A 7,167-nucleotide genomic window follows, 5' to 3' on the forward strand; every position below is an offset into this window, starting at 1 on the left:
GCACAATAAAACACATATATATATATATATATATATATATATATATATATATATATATATATATATATATAATTTAAAAATAAAATACATAAAAAATACAAAATTAGGAAAATTCAGAAGCCTAAAACAAATATCATAAACAACATAATAAGGAATCAGAATAATTAGATAAGTGATACCCAGATTAGGAGGCCCTGAAAGTATCTTAAAGATAGGGAACCAGCCAAACAACCCATCTCCCTCTACTCCTATCATAACACTCTCTAACAACATCCAGCTAACAACAAACGTAACTATACCAAACAACTAACACCACCACCTAGGTGAGAGCACCATTAAAATACGTTATACCCGCAACACCCCAAATTAATACGTATAAGGTGGTCTAAAACCCAGACCATCAGGGCTGCCCACATAACAAGATAGGACCCAAGACTAGATTATATAAGGTAGTCTAAAAGCCCAAAGACTATCAGGCCCGGCAGCACAAGGCTGCAAACAAACTCGAACTAGGCAGTAGGACCCCAGATTAGTACATATAAGGTAGTCTAAAAAATTAAAGACTATCAGGTCCGGCAGCACAAGGCTGCAAACTGAATAGAATCAGGAATTAGGACCCCAAACAACCAATTAACAATAACCACTGCGCTCTTGTCAGCAAAAAGTGGACCAAAAACCCAATACCAGCAGGACCCGCCACATCAAGTGGCAACTCTCACAAACATAGCTGTCAACCTAGACTCTAATAACCCTTCTCTAAAGAACTCTCTAACAACAACAGCACAGAGGTTTTTTTATTCAAAATTAAGACGGAATTTAGACCATGGATACCCGGATGTCTAAAGCACTAACGACATGTGCCATTGGGCGCCTCCCGAACCGCAGCCTGGCGTCCTTTACCACGAACAGACACCAATACCACACGTGCAGTGCACGCCTAACAAGCAGCAATGCGACCGTAGGATGGGACGATTCCTCCTAGTTGCATATCATAGCAACTGAAAACTGTGTGTTGGGTCCAAACCCACTCTTTCTGGCCTTACACTCAGATCGACAGGCGCTCAATAGTACCTCGATCTGACGGCCCAATTAATAAGTACTCTGTGAGTACAGTAAAGCCTGGGGGATGTGGCTCTAATTCCTTCCCCCAGGAGTAATTAAAAAGATGCCGGTGGCATCATTAACTAGTGGTATATGTCCCTAGTTGGACGAACACCACCATAATTAAATAAGATTAGATTAGATGGCTTTGGCCGTAGAGTCTTCAGTGACTTGAGGGAAATACAATTTTGTAGACGTATTTAAATTCGGTTTGAAAGCCTGTATGCTTGGATGTTTATAGAATGTTACTGCATAAATCTTCAGCAATAATAATGAAATCATTGAAGACCTCTGTTACACAGTCCTGATCAGAGATAATTTCATTTTGGTGGAGTATAATTATGTTCTGTAATAAAACACCATTGTTTACCAGAAATCCTGGAATTTAGTAACCAAACTCGGGCGTGAAAGTGTAATTTTCAGAAAGCTGCTCAGGCGGAATAAATTCCGCCTAAGCAGCGTTCTGAAAATTACACTTTCACGCCTGAGTCTGGTTACCAAATTCCTTTGTTGTTCATAGTTGTTCCAGTTTTTGGATGTTATAGATATCTGATCTGTATGAAATAGCGGAGCTTTGGTGTGTATTGCTTTTCAATGATCTGTATGAAATAGTGGAGTTTTCGTGTGCACTGCTTTTCTATGATCTGTATGAAGTAACGGAGCTTTCGTGTGTATTGCTTTTCTATGATCTGTATGAAATAGCGGAGCTTTCGTGTGTATTGCTTTTCTATGAACTGTATGAAATAGCGGAGCTTTCGTGTGCATTGCTTTTCTATGATCTGTATGAAGTAGCGGAGCTTTCGTGTGTATTGCTTTTCTATGATCTGTATGAAATAGCGGAGCTTTCGTGTGTATTGCTTTTCTTTCATTTTTTTTTTTTTTTTGTTTTTTTTGTTTGTTTGTTGTAGAGAAGCATGTATCTCAATCACATTAATGAGCAGATGCTCAATTAGCCAGTTGTGTGTGTGTGTGTGTGTGTGTGTGATTATAATTTTTAACGTCGCTTTAAAAAAAATTCAATCATATTGTTTCGATGTCTGCAGTGTGGCAGTTTATAGTGATGTCTAGCAATGGGCAGCAGACATGTAGCATGATGTCCCACCCAGTCACATTTTCCTGACACTAGGCCGACCAGTCCTAATACTAACCTCTTAATGCTGAGCGCAAAACGAGGCAGCTGTTAGTACCATTTTTGTAAGTCTTTGGTATGACTCGGCCGGGGTTCGAACCCACGACCTCCCACTTCCGAGGTGGACGCTCTAACCACTAGGCCACCGGAGCGGTGTTAATTAGCCAGCTGAAAAATTTTGGAATCATCAAATATGCAATGTAGACGACATAGTGTAAATTCATTTGTCGGCATTGAAGTTTTCTTGATTATAATCCTTAAAACTGCGGTATGCATGTGCGCCAGCAAGATTTTCTGCAAGGGGGGAGGGGGTCATTCACGGCCGGGAGAGTTAGTTGCGTAGTTCCGTGCGTAAGCAGTCTGAAATTAAAGCTAATATTTAAGCTATTTGAACAGAATCTTGTGAATATTTTCAGCTTCATTTGCATGATTAAACTTGTCGGAATATATATATATATATATATATATATATATATATATATATATATATATATATATATATATATATATATATATATATATGCAGTGTCTGGCGGTACGAACTATACTGCGGGTTGTTGTTGGTACTCTTCTTTTGATCATTTTGAAAATCATATGGAAGTTACTAATGCCAGTGTTAAAAATTTTAAAAAGTCCAAGGTTAAATAGGTACTGATTTTTATTTACTACAAAACATCTACTTGTGTGCGTTTGTTATGATTTTTGGAGCAGGTTTACCCAGAAGTTATGTTTATCCAATAAGTATAACCTTTTGAGCCAATCGTATTTCGGCGTTGACGTGTGTGCCGCATAGTTTACCTATTTTGAAAATAGAGTCGCTTGTATACGATGTATGCGCAGTGAAGAAGACAATGTCTAATTCTTTCATGGAACAGGATTCCTAAAGTTGAATCGAGTTAATGATAAGAAAAAACTTACTTTTGCATCTACCACAGTGCTATAATTAAAGAAGGGATGTATCGTAGAGTCGCAAACATAGTACATGTAGCTCTTTTCACCGGTTGTCACATGTGCTTGGACTTGTCCCAATAGGTAAAATTCGCGAAAATCGCACATTGCGGATCCCCTAAGTTCAGTTTGGTACAATGCAGAAATATTAGTGATGGTATGATGAATAGAAAAATATCTCAGGAGTAAAACAAGCCATATAGTATGGTCGTGAGCCTTTAAAGACGGAACTAACAGAAGGAAATCGAGGGTCATCGGTGGAACAAAGTATTTGGAAGTTACGTACCTTCTCTATTTTATAATATGATAGAGAGGGTCCTACGTCAGAACGGGTCATGGGGGTAATCTAATGTATTTTTGTCACTCTATATGATTTTTGTACGCGTTTCTCTGAAGTTATTTCGACTTACTTCCTTAACAACGATAAACCCGCCGTAATGATCTTTTAACCTCAATTCTCTTGTGCTATCAGTTAAATTTTAGTGTCAGCTTCTTTTACCTGTTTGGTCCAGCGTTTGGTTTTTCTATTATTAGCCTGCATCTCTATTTCGTCAGGTACTTTAAGATGGTTGCCATTGTAGAACAGCAGGTTCTCTTGGGCATTTCGGTTGTGCATAAGGTTAGATAGTCCAGATGCACCCATTTGTTGCCTTCGTTTGTCTAATGCTACCAACATTTTTTACTACAGTGATGTTCCCTTTCATCACAATTTATACTATTTTCACGTCACGATTTAAAAAAAAAAGAGTATTTAATTTTAAATTTATTTCTTTATAGTTTATATTATGCTTCACTTACACCAAGTCATTTTGTATTGCATACTTCAGGTAAAACTCGAGTATCTCCAATTTATGTCATGACTACGACATCTTTCTCAAGATTTGTAAGATCGTCGATTGCAGGTACAGCATGTACAAAACAAATCACCATCACCTTCATATGAAAGATTTTCAACTAAGTAATCCAGGGCATCACTAGGACCTTCTGTCGTTTTTCGGCTACTTAAATAGTATGTTATGTATATTTGATTTAGTTTATGTTTGATTTAATTTAATTGTTTGTAGGTTTTAAAATCTTTTTTTTTTAATTTCATTACATGTCAAAGTAATGTAATTTTGTTTATTAGGAATTTGATATTTTCCAGAAATTAGTTTGACCTGAATGTTTCGTTGTAAACACCTAAAGCTGACCTAGTTTCCAACTTGATTCAGAAATGAGTGAGTCAAAAAAACAACTTTCTATTTTTATCTTATTATTAGAGTAAAATGATTGGTTTTTGTCAAGGTCATACTGGGAATACGTGACTTTAGATGTAAACAGCCTCTATTTCGAAATTCTGGTTTTATACCGATGTTTATAGAGAAATTAGTTTAGTTGGGCTTTTACTTTGGACACTGGAAAGTGTATCACTGTGACCAGTTTGGAGCTACATTTTAAAATTTTATTCACATTATTTGGATTCTAAAAGATTAATTCTTATTCCTGGAAATATTTGAGTGCTCATACATAATTCTTGGGCAAAGACATTCCTTTAAATTTTATTCGGAAATTCAAACATATGATTATTGTTTGTGAATCAACAAAGAACTGTAGATACATCTGTGCTATAAAGGCTACAGTTTACGTCATCGCCTTCCATTTTGGAATTTTCATCCGGACTCGAACTCAAATTTCATTAGAACATTTCATTACTAGGACTTCTAAAATTTAATTCGTGGATTATTTTTGGATTTGATTCTTAAAACCGTAAGGTCTTATTTTTTTCAGTTTACATTGATTTTTTTTTTCTTCCAGGAAAATAAATTATTTGTTAAATTTTTCAAAGCTTGTTGTTTCCACTCTTTCTTTTGTTACTGTTAATTAGAGCCTAAGCACGTAACGTAAGAAGTGAAGATTGGTTTATTGATAATTGGACAAAAGCAAAACTGGAAAAGGAATTAGGATTTGGGAATCTTACAAGGAACTTTACATATTTTTACTAGCAATTAGTCTGCAGGAACTGGAGGATACTAACAGGAAGTTAATCAGCTACTTCAGATGAAACATAAAAGGATGCAACGGGTGCGAACTTGTCAGAAAAATAAATGTAAAGAAATCGACGGAAAACAATTCCATCAGACATGTGAAAACTTTGCTAGTACTAGAGTGGCTAAAATCTCCATATCAGTGTCAAATGTTGTAATTTACACTGTGGCACCATTGATTAAGTGGATTTATCCCAAATAGTCGTTTGGACAGGTTACAAAAACGAACTGAAAGATGACTACATGACATCAAATTTATCTAGATACTAAACTGGAATTTTGTCAATCAAACTGAAATTGCCACTGTTTGCCATGAGTTCAACTTTCATAAGAATGAAACATTATAAATTCAAAATGTAAACAGAAAGTTAGAAGGATGTAGAAATACTAAAATTCAATAGTTGTCAAGTTAGAAGGAAGTAGAAATACTAAAATTCAATAGTTGTCAAGTTAGAAGGAAGTAGAAATACTAAATTTCAATAGTTGTCAAGTTAGAAGGATGTAGAAATACTAAAATTCAATAGTTGTCGATGCTGGAGAAGCTGCTTACCATGCAGTAAATAATTGCAGCGAAAATAGGTTAGAAACAGCTGTTTAAAGTTGCTCAGTGATAAGGACAGGAATTTTGAATGATTCAACTTTTTATTTGTGATCTTTTTCATTTTTAGATGCCAGTATTGGCATGCTTTGATATTTTGACTTGTTTCCATTGGTTGTTGTCTTCATGGTGTTTGAACAATGATAGCATTTTCTTTGTTATTCAAAAGCAGAAAAAGCAAATGTGAACAGAGGGTTAAATGATTGATATGAAGGTCATCTTCACTGACAGGTTTAGGTTTTGTGGCAAATTTAGTCCCCTAACACAGAAGTCAATACACGGAATATGTGACTTTTCGGGTTGGTATTCTGATTTTAAATTTTGTTATAGTGCTTATAAAAATATATTTCTTGCTAAGTGTCATCCGGTTGTTTTAATCATTTTAGCATTTTTGCATATAACACCAGGAACAGCCTTACCAAACGCGGGGCCCGATTTGGAACATTTTGGTGGGGCACCCTAGATTTACTCGCGGAACCCCTGTGATCATGGCATTTGGAAATAAACTTTTTAACAAGTATTATATGATAATGAACTTGAAATTTTCTTCCATCTCTATAAAATGACTTTCTCTATATATACATTTGTATAAAAAGATTACTAACGCGCGGGTCCACTGTGAGTGTGGGACCCGATTGGACCAAATCGGTCGAATCGACCTAAATCCGGCCGTGTTTAACATTATCGTACGCTCCGTTTCCATTTTTTAGCACTCTTTAATGTAGTACTTGTTTTTTTTATACCATACCTTGTCATATGCTTTTTAAAAGGTTTACAATATCTCCTAATTCTTTACAAGTCTGGTGATTTGTCCTGAGTTTCCCCATCCATTCTACTTGCCCTGAAATGTTACCTTTTATAACTTATTTAAATTTCAGTTATTTTTATTCAGCATTCAAAATAACATTAAATAATGATTTACAATAAACCTTTTCTAACTTTTTGAAATTATGAAAAAATTCCAAATTCTATTGGCAGCATATTTAAGGTGAATAACTTAATGAATCAAAGTAACAAAATGTTAAATCACCAAAGAAAGAAACCTGACAAAAGTCAATAAATACACATTTAGCTGAACTTGATATACAAGTTGGCACGCTTACAGATTAACTTTAGTACGTGAATTTTTAAAATGCAAAGCTGAACGTTTAAAAAAAGAAAAGTAAATACACCAAAAAGAGATGTTGCAAGCACACTACGTGAAAGACGTGACACAAATTAACAAAAAAGCAAATAATATATTGTATATGATGTATCTTTGTAAGTATTTTGTTTATTTGGTCCCAAAATAATTCAGTTTTGATGAAGTTGAGCGAAGTTCCGAAATAACATCACACACCGCTGTAAGCAGTGAGTACTCAACCAAA

Source organism: Sinohyriopsis cumingii, chromosome 8 (genome assembly GCF_028554795.1).
Source record: "Sinohyriopsis cumingii isolate HCF-2022 chromosome 8, ASM2855479v2, whole genome shotgun sequence".
Taxonomy (NCBI): Eukaryota; Metazoa; Mollusca; class Bivalvia; order Unionida; family Unionidae; genus Sinohyriopsis; species Sinohyriopsis cumingii.